General features: G+C 40.1%; 1 pseudogene across 1 annotated transcript in view; it reads left to right on the forward strand.

The window, feature by feature from the left end:
• LOC147208413 (uncharacterized) overlaps window positions 1-13,449 on the forward strand; it is a 127,047-nt pseudogene extending 113,598 nt beyond the window's left edge. Inside the window, exons 13-30 of the transcript XR_015103459.1 lie at window positions 2-55; window positions 139-198; window positions 320-364; window positions 1,687-1,764; window positions 3,822-3,866; window positions 4,023-4,067; window positions 4,143-4,223; window positions 5,373-5,426; window positions 5,786-5,860; window positions 5,936-5,962; window positions 6,050-6,109; window positions 6,198-6,269; window positions 6,356-6,382; window positions 6,486-6,539; window positions 7,226-7,312; window positions 7,473-7,571; window positions 8,920-8,958; window positions 11,068-13,449. The product of XR_015103459.1 is annotated as an uncharacterized LOC147208413 (transcript). The remainder of the gene's footprint in view (window position 1; window positions 56-138; window positions 199-319; window positions 365-1,686; window positions 1,765-3,821; window positions 3,867-4,022; window positions 4,068-4,142; window positions 4,224-5,372; window positions 5,427-5,785; window positions 5,861-5,935; window positions 5,963-6,049; window positions 6,110-6,197; window positions 6,270-6,355; window positions 6,383-6,485; window positions 6,540-7,225; window positions 7,313-7,472; window positions 7,572-8,919; window positions 8,959-11,067) is intronic.
• The last annotated feature ends 1,056 nt before the right edge of the window (window positions 13,450-14,505 follow it).

Below are 14,505 nucleotides of genomic sequence, written 5' to 3' on the forward strand. Positions count from 1 at the left end.
GGGAGAAGATGGGGAACCTGGATATCCTGGACCACAGGGTCCTCCGGGGGCAAAGGTACAGAGATCTAGAGATATTATCGGATTTTCTCGCATTCTTTCCACTTGGCATATGCTAGACCACTTACTTGACTGAAATAGGGCGAGCCCGGAATGGCAGAAAAAGGAGAGAGGGGCATGGATGGACTGCCAGGTTTAAAGGTAAGAAAGACATCGTGGCCAAGGCTCAATTCCAAACCATGCATTAGAATTCAATTTTCACATTTTGAATATGTATGTTGTGTTTTGTCTGCATTTAACCAAATAAATGTGTGTCACACAGGGCGATAAAGGAGAAGTAGGAGAACAAGGCCCACAAGGTCCCATGGTGAGTGTATCACCCAAAAGCAGTTTACCAAACCCTTTTAGCATGAGATACAAGTTGCTAACTTGGTTCCTCTTGGAGGACCCACGCTTACTAAATTGCATCAGCTATGCCATAACACAGTGGTATTCAAAACCTTTACAGCAGGGACCACCTAAAAAAAAAAAAATTGGCTCTCCATGTACCACAACATTGACTCACATTAAAATACAGTTAGGTAGTAGACCTAAGTGTTCATCAAAGACATGACAGAGGATTTATTCCTAAAAAAAATGATATTTCATATTATTGTAAGCCATTGTAACATTTTGCATAGTTTGAAAATCAACACTATGTTTAAATACAGGAAATAAAATATAGCATGTTAAGTGGAAAATTGTACCTAAATGTCTCAAAACCTAAATGTCTCAAAACAAACAGTTCTAAAAGATTGAATGCAATGGTTTTGTACTTAAAAGTTGAATACAACTGAACTGTTTCTAACAAAGCATTGTAATATAGTCCATCCATCCATTTTCTGAACCGCTTGATCCTCACTAGGGTCGCGGGGGGTGCTGGAGCCTATCCCAGCTGTCTTCGGGCAGTGGGCGGGGGACACCCTGAATCGGTTGCCAGCCAATCGCAGGGCACACAGAGACGAAAAACCATCCACGCTCACATTCACACCGAGGGACAATTTAGAGCGTTCAATCAGCCTGCCATGCATGTTTTTGGAATGTGGGAGGAAACCGGAGTACCCGGAGAAAACCCACGCAGGCCCGGGCAAAACATGCAAACTCCACACAGGGAGGCCGGAGCTGGAATTGAACCCGGTACCTCTGCACTGTGAAGTCAACGTGCTAACCACTGGACTACCGGGCCGCCTATAATATAGTGCATACAGTAATTAACATTATTCGATTTCAACATTTAATTCAGAGGATTTTTCACGCACCACTAGAGGGAGCCTTCATACCACTAGTTGTACCACACTTTGGGAATCACTGCCATTATAATGGAATTATTTAAACACACACACACACACACACACACACACACACACACACACACACAGATTTAGGTATAACAGACAGAAGTAAAAAAAATAAAAAATAATCCCTTCTCAAAAATGGGTGCCTACTTAATGAGAAATGAAGCAGCCTAAAGCCTGTGAATGTATTTTATTGTCACTGTAAAATTTACTTTATTATGCTGTGTGTTTTGTATTTTTTTACTATCACTGTGTGTGTGTGTGTGTGTGTGTGTGTGTGTGTGTGTGTGTGTGTGTGTGTGTGCGTGTGTGTGTGTGTGTGTGTTTTAAATATCTATTTTGTATCTTTTTTAAGGGTTATCCTGGTGAAAAGGGCAGTGCGGGCCACTCGGACATCATTGACTTCAATGGGAAGCTTCTTGATGCTTTCCAGGTGAGGACATTTTGAATTATATGATTTCACTTTTGTGATACAATAGAACGACCAAAGTCAAACACACCAAAAGTACATTAATAGAATTTGGAGGTCAACCAAAATATTCTTGCAAAATATGTTTCAAAGGTTAAGCAAAACACGCATCCATTCATTTTCTTAACCACTTTTCCTCTCTCGTTCAAACCATCCTAATGCACGATATCAGGAAATCGTTAGCTTGTGATCAACTTAAGACAATTTTTGTGTTTTTGTGGTGCCACCATCAGAGAAAGATACCAATGATGGTCAGGAGGAAAGTGCAATGATAACCATTAAACAAGAAACCGGGAACTTGGAAAAGCTCTTCTCAATTATTTGTTTTCATAGTTTAGTGTTCATTTGGCCAAGCAGTTAATGTACTTCATACAATGCAAAATACATCATTCAAGGTATGTTTTTTTTTCCTATTGGAAAAATCTGTTTCGAACTTGGGACAATTTGGAATACAACAGAGTCCCAGAATGGAATGTGTTTAATTCTGGAGGTTTCTTTGTATTACCGTGTATTCCATTTTGAGGGTGGACGCGGGGATCATTACATATCAAAGACAACTTAAAAAAAAAAAAAAGCAAGATGGTCATGCTGCATGATTTCTTTGTTTCACAGGCCATCAACACAATCAGTATTTCGGTAATCCGCAGCAGTTTTTGCATGGTCTGTGGTGGTGTCAACAGTGACTAACACACACGCTGGAAAAGATATACCACAAAACCTGTTCAGTAGACTCACACAGAGGCTTGAACAAGCACAGTCCTTTCGTCCAAAACATTGTATTAAATGTCACTCTATGCACCATATTGAAAAATATTTTTTGTGAACTTGTCTGATGCTATAACCATCTGGGGAGAACTGTGAAGCCCAGATTCAAAAAGCATGCTCAATCATGCAGAAACATCAACAGCCTTTGTCACGTTGTTTTGAGTGTGTTTTCATGCCGTCTCGTGCCTCGATATATCGAGCAGCATGGTGTCTCTGTGTGTTTGTGCTGTTCCTCATTACTCAGCTGGTGCACAATTGAAGGGAATGCTTCACAAAGAACATCACATCCTGCACCTCCTGCTCCACGCTAATAACAGATGGTTATCTCTGCCGTGGAGTGTGTATTTAATTTAAAAACCACTACTAACAGAGCGAGGTTCCCCTCGGCCTGCAACTCTATCGAAGCAATACGTTATGGTTTCAAAATACTCTGCAAACACGTGAACCTGAGATGTTATCAGAAGTCTCTTAAAAGGGAAGTATCACGTCACATCTGTCATTTGTGTGAAACATCACATTGGTTTCAGCTAGATCAGGGGTGTCGAACTCATTTAACATTGTGGGCCACATACGGACTCGGTAGATGTCAAGTGGGCCGAACCATTAACATTATACCATACTGTGCTATGAATCACCAAAATATAATTTCTTTCCTTTGTTTTGGTCTCAAGAAGCATTGATTGGCACTTTCATATCATTTTCTGCATTGGATCTATCTCGGTGACAGACTGAGACTGCTGTTTTCTTCCCCAATCAGAACAATGTTGTCTTCTACTGTGATCAAAACAGTGTGCCCCCTAGCGGATTACTTGAAAGGTAATCAAGGCAAGTGTAAAATCAACAAGCGATCCAATATAAGGGCCCAATAAGAAAAAAAATTGTTTTCACAATTGCATTGATATTGAACAGCACTATAATCTACTGAGAGGTGTTTCTAATCATTGTGTTGCCTTGTTATATTCCATCATAAAGTATTGAAAAGCATTTGAATCAACTCATTGATGCTCTGCATCTTGGCATCCTAAGCAGACTTCAGCCACAATTGGATGAGAAAACCTGTATTAGTCTCACACAAACACACTGTCACCTCCAAGTGCCTGTATAAGCGCAAAACATTGTGATGTTTTTGGTAGCTGCCGGCTGCAGTTACCTATTTTACACCTAACCAGCGAGCAAGTGAACATGGCAGAAAAAGCTTCAAAACAGTAAATGGTCAAAAGCATCATCAAACTTTTTTGGGGCATTTGTTTCACCAGGGCCCGCCTGGACCACCTGGCCCCCCAGGCCTTCAAGGAGAAAAGGTATGCTAAATAATATAGTAATCACCATCATTATCATTATTCAGCTATCCAAATATTGCACTGCTCGTGTTTAACGCAAGATTAACGACCATTTGGTCTGCTGACTTCACTTTAGGTTGTCACATTCATTAATCGAGAGGCTCCTTTTTGTTTCAGGGGGAGCTTGGTTTACCTGGTCCAGCCGGGGTAGATGGGGAGAAGGTACATGTACGGAAATGTTGTTGTTTTGGGGTGGTTCATCATTAATAATTTGTATACTCTTTTTTTTTCCACCAGGGATCGAGAGGTGATGTGGGTGAGGCAGGAACACAAGGAGAAAGAGGAGAAAAGGGAGAGATGGGCCTTTCTGGGCCTGCGGTAAGTTGTGAGCAAATACGCTGACGAGTCACTTAATTCAGAGCAACTGCACAATCTACTGATATGCAATAGAGGAACTACATCATCAAATGTATCTTTACCAGCACTAGAGATGAAAGTCTTCCAAATTTCGGATTTTCATGAAATTTCCTCCAGAAAATTGCCTAAAATTAATCTGGATATTAGTTGACAACATTGAACAAATACGCGTTTGAGTTCGTTGTTTTGCTTTCACGAGCGTAGCCGTGTTGAGGCACGAACACTAGTAACAGTAACACCCCTCCCTCGCATTGCCATGGTCTCGCCATATCTCGGAGATTTCGAAATTTCGTCGAGAACGGAAGCCACAAAGGGTGCACATGTGCACACAAAAGGCAGATTAATCATTAAAATGTGGAGTATTTGAATAGCGTTTTGTGTCAACTAATTCATGCGTGATCAGCCAGGTATGCAAACCAGCCAGTGCAATGTTCAAACAGGTAGACATGCAAGCTGACATACGTGCAATAGACGCGTGTTAGGAACACGTTCAAGTGGTCACGGCGCTATATATATATATATACTGTATATATATATATATATATATAAAATATATTTTTTTAAAAATATATATATATACAGTATATATATATATATATATATAGAGAGAGAGAGAGAGAGAGAGAGAGAGAGAGAGAGAGAGAGAGATCTCTAAAGCACAAAATAATGCTCCATTTAGGTCCGTCTAGGTAGCTCCTTCAGCCAGAGACTGTTACACCCGCGCTGCAAGAAGGAGAGATACCGACGCTCGTTCCTACCAACTGCTGTCAGGCTGCTGAATAAAAATAGCAACAATAATATTAATAATAATTACATGATGTGAAAAACAATTGTAAATAGCACTGCGATTTATCCCTTTTGCATTTATATTGCACTTAATTGAACGGTGTCCGTTTGTTTTTCTTCTTTCTTCTTCCTACCCACATTCTTGCTGCTGGAGGCTGTACATTTCCCCAGTGTGGGACAAATAAAGGATATCTTGATTTTAATGAACACAGTCTGAGAGTTAGTAATGAAACATGGTGTTTGTCGTGGTTGTTGGAGTTTGCACTGTACTGTTCATACGGAGAGATGTTTTGGTTCAAGCTCATCTTGAGCTTTGTCACACAGGGCATGGATGGACAGAAAGGAGAAAAGGGAGACTGCAGATTGGACGACAACCTGGTCAGTGGACCACACACACACACACACATGCAGTTGTTTTTCATCTTGATGTTTTCACGCATGTCTTTTTAAACTACAGTGTAATTTGTCCTTATGACTTGCAACTAATAAATTAATTTCCTGAGAAGGTGAATGTGAATACTGTGAGATGCTGATGTCTTCTCTAATGTCAAAATAGTACTGTATATTCATTTACGAGAAAGAGGTATTGTCACAAATGATGAAGTGTTTTTCTAGCAATGGTGGACTTGACTTAAATTCACAGAATGATGAGGCAAAAAGATGAATGATGAACAGTATTAACTACAACCTATTGTAAGTGATTTTCCCTCGTGCTCCTTTGACTTATATTTGTTCAGGTTCAAATGATTTCCCAGCCAGGCCCTCCTGGCCCACCAGGTCCACCGGGAGTTCCTGGGTCACCTGGATCCATGGTGAGGGCTCTTATCATTATTGCAAGCAGCAGAAGACATTTCAGCAACCATAGATTGACATGCAGTATTTTTCAGGGGCTGCATGGAATGCCCGGTCCAAAGGTAAGTTTGAAAGGCAAACTCCCAGGCATTCAGTGGATGCTGCTGTGTCATGTTGTTTGGTGCTTAAGTTCCTGTATTGCAATGTAGGGGGAGCCAGGAATTGGGATAAAGGGGGAGAGAGGGGAGACAGGTTTTCCAGGACCCAAAGTGAGTAACACCCAGCCGATGCAAGCGTATTGTAAAGAAAGCAGACATGAAGCAGCAATGACCATGAGCTTTTTTGCTATAATCGCAGGGATTGGACGGCCTGCAGGGTGTGCCTGGGTCTCCGGGTCTAGTGGGTCTTCCAGGGGCAAAAGGAGAAAAAGTAGGCCGCCGATCACCTCCACAATTTGAGCCTCTGTCATTGTAAAAATTCATACTGATGCATTAGTCATGTGAATCTATTCACAGGGCAGGCCAGGGGAACCTGGACTTGACGTGAGTGTCTCAATAAGGATTTCAATTGGCTCGTTTCGAATTATCCTGCACAGGAGCTGCCCTCTGACCTCTCTTGATTTTTTTTTTTTTTTTTTTTTTGCAGGGTTTCCCAGGCCTAATGGGTGAGAAAGGTGACAGAGGCGAACGAGGAGATAAGGTTGGTACGCAAAAAACATCCAGAAATGTTTTCTAATGGTGTAGAACCAGTGATCATTTTTATTGACACACATCAATATTTGATGCAATTGCAAAATCAAATGACAGCTGGATCAAACTTAAATGGTGCAAACCATATTGTTCTTTACAATGTATTAGACAACTGCCCGAGGCGTTTATGCCACAACTGCCCGAAATTAACAGCAGTGATAATGACAAGAATCTTTGTGACATTTCTGTAATTGTTGAAACTCCATTATGTTGAAAAATAATTTTTAAAACCAAAATAACATTATTAATATTGTGAGCTCGGAATGTTCCAAATAGTGTCCAAAAACAATGACTGAATGGCCTGTGGGATGCAGTGAGGTTGTCAGTAATAACTTGTTTCAAGTTTGACCATATTTTGCAGTTTATCATTGTGGCTGTAATTTGCAGCGCATGGTGTGAGATCTGTTCCCAATATTTTGACCCCTGTAACTCATTTAGCTAGGTGAGCAGGGGAAATGTGAGACAGTACCTCTCTGACAGGTTCAATTAAAATTGAGATTTTAATCTTTTCTTTCTTTCTCATTTTTTCTATCAATGTTCTTGTATGTGATTAATCTTATATTACTATAGCAGTATAAATAAATGTCGGTTACTTTTAGGAAACATGAGTGTGTGAACTGTTCCCTCTTTTTTCAGGGTGACAGAGGAAGTGTAGGAAAGAGAGGACTGAAGGGTCAGAAGGGAGAGCAGGGTCCTCCAGGCCTAGACCAACCCTGTCCTGTGGTAGGCACCTCCAATCCAATTTACCGACCACTTCTTAATGTATCGCTCAGGTTTTACTTTTTCGTGTTTCTCGTGTATCTCTGTGACTGTTTGCCATTTTCTTCCTCTCTGCAAGTTTCTTCATCCAAGTTGTGAATGTGTAATTGACTCTTGCTAACAGGTTTGTGATGAGAAAAAAGGTCTGTCTGTGGAAGGAGCACTTTCTTCTCCTCCACCTCTTCTTCTTCCTCCTTCCGCCCCTGTGGCCCCCTGTCTTGTGGTACGGTATCACTGCTCCTGCCTCCTCTGTACTTTGGCTATTCATGTGTGTTTTTCTCATTTATGGGTCTTTCTTCGATGCCGTTGACGCTGTGGTGATGCTAATAAATTTGAATATCTACGTGGAGATTAGTTATACTTATTCATTGAAAATAAATTAATCTCACCCTGCTTTTTTTGATTGACTGGGTACCCTCTGGCTGGGAATAACATGAGGAAGATTGTATGGAAGATGTCATCTTTTGCCACTTGTGTGGTTTTCACCTATAACAATTCACCAAATACAAATGTAAAGTGGCCAGTGTGATAATTTGGAGGGTTTAACTGTATTCTCCATCCGGCAAAAATGAAAACCTTCAAATTTGGGAAAAAAATAATAAGATACTTGTTCAAACAGAAGATGGTTTTGCATTATACTGCAATGAAGGAGTCTATACCCCTTATTTGGGGTTGGGGCTGTGTACTGAATTAACAAATTAATTTCCAACTTATGTCAAATGGGAGTCAGCGCACACCTGCCGCCAGCTGAAGTGCTCTGATTAACCGAAAATAAATTGTCTTTCCTGACATGTTTTTCTTTCTCGCAGAAACTTGAATGTTTGTGCTAAAACTGAGTGGTATTTGAAACTGTTCATGATTCATTCCACCTTGACTTCTTGACTGTTTACAATGAACCATAACATATTGTCCCACATGGTTTTGGGAGATATCAAGAGTGCTTTTGCAAAATTTCGAAAGCAAGGTTGAATATTTCGGACATCACCAAAAGAACACCATACCTGCAGTCAACACAGGACCGCCGATACCCCTTTGGGTGCCATAAACTGAAAATCCTGATGGTGCACCACACCCCACCACATTTTTCAGGGCTTCTGACAGATATTTGAACGACATGTCAAGTACATGTCACAGCATTCATGCATGACGTGTGCATTCAATGGTATCGCAATGCGCCCTCTTGTGCAAATTGAAGCTCCCACAGATGATGGTGTCCTATGCACTGTGCATTATCTGCTTCGAGGGAGCATCGGGCCTGGTCAAGCATAGTTGGTGACGGCATTTTGCTTTGTGGCCTTTCTTCAACTGGAACTGGGGCCTTTGTCAAAGTGGAGGGAATTATGAACAATTTCAAATGCTAGTCACTGTTTGGAAAAAAAAAAGGCTTCTGCTTCAAAAATAAATAAATACCCGGTATGTCAGGAAAATCCCACAAAAACACCTTAGCTGTATTCAGGTATCACAGGCACTTTACAAAAAACGTTTGATGTCCACTGTAATAATGTAGCAAAAACTTAAATTCTTATGCATTTTAAGGCTTGCTAATGAAGATATCTGTTGTTATTTTGCAGGGACATGATGGGCTGCCAATACCAGGCTGCTGGCACAAGGTGAGAAGTCTAACAGGGCATACAGTTTCTGTTAAAATATTAGCTTTTAATAACAACTTGAAAAAGATAATTACAAGCGCTAATTTCAATGATGTTGGAACATTGTAAAAAATAAAAATAAAAACGGTGCATCCATCCATCCATTTTCTACCACTTATCCGGGGTCGGCTCAGGGAGGCAACAGCTTTAGCAGGAAAGCCCAGACTTCCCTCTCCCCAGCTCTTCCAGCTCCTCCTTGCGGATCCCAGGGCATTCCCAGGCCAGCTGGAAGACATAGTCTCTCCAGTGTGTCCTGGGGTGTCCCCGGTGGGACATACCCGGAACACCTCACCAGAGAGGCGTCCAGGAGGCATCCTAATGAGATGCCTGAGCAACATCATCTGGCTCCTCTTGAGATGGAGGAGCACCGGCTCGACTCTGAGCACCTCCTGGATGACCAAGCTTCTCACTTTATCGCTAAGGGAAAGCCCTGGACAGCCTGCGGAGGAAACTCATTTCGGCCGCCTGTATCCAGAATCTCGTTCTTTTGGTCACGCGACCCATAGCTTGTAGGTGAGGGTAGGAACGTAGATTGACTGGTAAATTGAGAGCTTTGCCTTTTGGCTCAGCTCCTTCTTCACCACGACAAACCGATACAAAGTCCGCATCATAGCAGACACTGCACCGATCCGCCTGTAGATCTCCCGCTGCCTCCCACCCTCACTCGTGAACAAGACCTCAAGATGCCAAAGAGGACATTCCACCCTTTTCAGACTGAGGACCATTGTTTCAGATTTGGAGGTGCTGATACAGTATTTATCCCAACTGCTTCACACTCACCTCCGAACTGCTTCAGTGAGAGTTGGAGATACCGGCTTGAAGAAGCCAACAGCACCATATCATCTGCAAAAAGCCGAGATGCAATAATAAGGCCACCAAACCGGACCCCTGAGTGGTTCGGTTGCGCCTAGAAATTCTGTCCATAGAGGTACTTACAGGGTTTGGAGCAACATATGCTGCCATTCACACAATGTCTTTTCCAAGGATGTCCTTGCTTATTTCAGCAAGACAATGCCAAACCATATCCTGCATTGTTACAACAGCATGGCTTTGTCATAAACGAATGTCAGTACCAGACTGGCCTGCCAGCAGTCCAGACTTGCCTCCCATTGAAAATGTGTGACGCCTTATGAAGTCCAAAATACCACAATGGAGACCCCGAACTGTTGAGCAGCTCAAGCATTACATCAGGCAAGAGTGAGAAAGCATTCCATCGATAAAGTTTCAAAAATGAGTGTGCTCATTTCCAATATGCTTATTGTTGCTCAAAGGAAAAGTGATGTCACGCATTGGTAAACATGCACGTGTCCCAGCTTTCTTTTTAATGCGTTGCAGTCATTGATTTCAAAATCAGTGACTCTTTGCAAAAACAAGTTGATCTGTTTGAACATGTCATCTTGTGCATTAAATTTTTTTAGGTTGGAAAGGGTTTGCAAATCATCACATTCTGGGTTTATTAAGTTTACAGAACCTCCCGACTTCATTGGAATTGTCATTTGTATTTAAGCACTCAAGTCAACTGCTTGACACGGGGATAATTTATATGCAGTCCAGTGTGTGCGCGTGTAGTTCTAACATTTGCACATTTGAATCGGTAAGTTTAATGAAAATACTACATAATGTTAATGTGATGACTAAACAACTAATCATGTATCCCCTCTATTCTTCTTTTGCAGTGATGGCTATGACTAACCAGCAGCATGGAATCTGTACATATTGTTTTTGATGTATATTGCAGCTGATTACCAACAACTTTTCATTTGTATTTTTTTAAATAAACATTTTTATGTAATATATTGAAACATGGACAACTCTGCAGTATTGTAAGAACTCAAGCGATCCATGTTGTTGAGTCATCAAACATCATGCTTCGACCAAAAAAATATATATAATAATGAATTGTAAGTGGGACTCTTTCTTCGAAGGGCAGTTTGGGTGCAGTGTGCTGCAGTGTAACGGCCTTACTAACCAAGTCTGACTTCCTCGGCTTGACGGATGCTTGAATAGTTCTTCGCAGTGGCCGATGAAGGAGTGTGCGTCACTCTTCTCGTCCTCTCTGTTTTCTGAAAGGAGGAGATGGCCAGGCAGAAGCTTAAACGCAAGCGTCTCATTCAGCCATGAAGGCGAGCGGGAGTGCCTGCTGGGGAAAAAGACACTTTAAAGGGGCAGAGAGCACGGAGGAAAATTGGCCTTGATGGAGCAGAACACACTCTGCACAGCCTCTGTGTCTTACTGAACACTTTAATCCTCCAATACGGAAACTCTCCCGGAGGAGACGACAAATCCACTCCCACAATCCCCTGGAAGTTCTTGCTGATGATGTGGTGTGACATCACTGGCACACAGGGAAGGATTGACAGCGCGTTATGATTTTAGTCATCACTTACTTGGCAGTGTAGTGAAGACATTCCCTAATTAACAGCATAATCCTCACCAATGTTATGGATGAATATAATAGAAATAATAGATTTTCAAGCACTCTTTTAAAGGTTTTTGACTGTGTTTCATTTTTTTATAAGTGGCAGTGGAAATCTGTTTGTTACATTTTGCATTCCCGTGCATTGCCGTGTTTATTCACTGATTTGAAGGAGCCGTTACAGTATTCATAGTAAACAAATGCATCATTCAGTGGGGCGAATCAGCTTCATAATTTTTTTGATTGAGTTTTTAGTTATCCTCAAGTCTGCCATTACCACGTGTAATTTAGTTTGACTGATCATGGTCATTTAATCCAAGATGAACACGTTTGTTCTCTCTTGCTGCTGTGTGTTCCTTGTATTTTATTTTATTTTTTAATATTAGTCATTTAAACTGATGACTGACTGACTAAATTATTATTTTATTTTGGTCAAATGTCTACCAACTTTTTTTGTTTGGAATTCAGTTTTATTTAGTAATCAAACACTGGCTTTGAATGCCGGAAATGCTGCCTTTGTGTGGGCCGTTTCAACTGTCACGAAAAGGTTTTACAAAGTAATCCAAGCGGTCACAGGACAGTTATTGGTTGTGTTCTTGCCCTTGCAAGGTATTTACAGGACCGGAATAAATTGTTAAATTCGCTGGACTTATTACATATTTGCAAAGTTTCTTTAAATGTGGCATGATTATTTCAGGATATGGGATAAATACAATTATTTTGCTAGATATACACAAAAGAGTGATGATACCAACAGAACTACACTTTTTTTGTCAACAGAAAAGTACATTCGCTATTTAAGAACATTGGGTAAACCAACATTTTGTTGTGCCACCGAACAGTTGGAAATCGTTTAACTGTTAGTTGGTTATGATACAGAATTGCAATTCAGTCATAATATTTCCTTGTATGCTGCAATAGATGGCAAATAGGACGTTGAAATGGCCCTATGATGTTGAATGCCACTTGTACAACTTTGACTGCGATTTGCTCTCAAGAAAATGTATCGACGACCTACTTATTCTGTCTTGCCTCGTTTTTTTTTTTCATCAGCAATAGTCAGACTGAAATGTCACCAACGCAAATAATACAAACTTAATACATGTGTCAAATTTCAATTCTGATGCAACAAAACAAATCATAAAAGGAGTTGTATGTTCAAGTCAATTTACTTGGACATAAACATTGATTTATGTAGTTCTATGAAAGGTTGTCTGCACATGAAAAGTTTACCGTAACAACACATATAATGCAAACATTAGGAGAGAATTACAAATGTTGAACCAGTTTAATGTCACAGTGAAGCATAAAGTGTTGCCATTTGACTGGAAGATGAGTGGTTGTCTGGCAATTAACATAGGACTAGAATTTGTTTTGCAAGTTGTATCAGTTTTACGACTTAATGGAGTAAGTAACTAGCATAATGTCTTGTTTGGTGTTGTAGCCAATAATTTCACAGTATTAGCTTCACTTTGTGTGAATGTTTGGTTGTGTATTTGGTTGAAACAGAATTAAGCTATTTTTGTAATTATTGTCAAAATGTATAACTAGGTCAATTTATCATGACTGAAATAAATTATGGGTTTATGCTTTCCTTGTCCATACATCATACACATTTCAATTAACTTGGCATAAATAGATTTGGGGGGCTGGGGGGGGGGGGGTTGTCTCCAGCCTTACCCTGCGGCTGCAACCATTACTATATTGTTTGGGTTCATGCAGAGAAGGTCTTTAAGGTTTTGGCTTCAGTTGTCTGTTGTTTGTTGCATGAGTGTGTTAAGACATTTAAGATACTATTTTGAATAATCTCACACAAATGTGCTATGACAAGGACATTGAAGGCAAATGTTGATTTCACTTTTCCAAATTCATTGGAACCGTTTTCATATGTTCCGATATTGTATAACTGATTATCAAGTTAATTCCATAACATGATGGCAATAGTTTGGTCTGGAAAACTTCATCATTGAAAAGTGACAATACATCACTTCTGGCCACTCTGTTTTTAATATCAAATAAAGCTGGTGTGAAAATGATATCTTTTTTTTTTTTGTGTGTGTGGTGCGGTCAGTTGGTTATCAATCAAAATTTGAACTTACTTTGATCCATGCTTTTGTAAGTCAACCGCAGAAATGTGTTGTGAGCGGAACAGTTTGATTACTGTATTTGAGATCTCAACAGGCCTCTTTTTGATGACTATGACATGATTTATCGGATTCAACACGATTCAAAATGTTAACTGATTCATTTGGAGTACCGGTAACTTTGTTATGTAGCCTGCTTCTTTGTTGAACAACTTTTATGGTACATTGACATGGCACAGATACAGTAAACAACGGGCCAAGGGTGTTTGTTAGACACGTTGTGGTTACTGACAAACATGAACATATAGTTTTACTTATTTTGGAGCAAATTATAAGGTTCTTCCAGTAATGGCACCATAAATGTTTGCAACATTTCACCCTGGCAGCAAAAAGAAATAAATATTTTGTGAGGGTAACGAGATATCAAGAAATTCAAAATCAGTTATGGCATCAAAATGATATAACAATTACACATTTCTTACTTCTTCCTTGCATAATTTTCTGTACCGCAATGTAAATAATAAAAAAAAGAGTTGCATTTAAATGCATTTATATGGGAGCAGCTTTGTATGTCATCCTAGTTCATTGGTTAATTTTTTTCTTTACCAAATTCCATCTAAAACTAAAAATATTTGGATCTCTATGCACCTAAATCAAGGCCATCGCCAAAATCAATGTTTAAAAACAAACAGAATGTCCATCTACATGGGACACAAAAGTTAAATACCACAGAACTGTATCTCAGCAATGATTTTGTTGTGGAGTGAGCCGGTGTATGGTATAACACTTTGAAGATCACTTTAAAGACTTCAGAATTAGATAAAACAAATGGCATCCAAAATAACTTTTACATTTATTCATGTATCTCCTTTGCAATACATTTGTTACTTACAACTAGTTCATGTTTTTTCCAGTTTGGTCCAGTGGCCGTGAAACATCAATAATAAATGCAGTACCTATTTAGATCAATGATTCCCAACCACTGTGCTGCCGCCCAATGTGTCATGA

Source organism: Hippocampus guttulatus, chromosome 2, assembly GCF_054856545.1.
Source record: "Hippocampus guttulatus isolate MCC_2025c chromosome 2, RoL_Hgut_1.0, whole genome shotgun sequence".
Taxonomy (NCBI): domain Eukaryota; kingdom Metazoa; phylum Chordata; class Actinopteri; order Syngnathiformes; family Syngnathidae; genus Hippocampus; species Hippocampus guttulatus.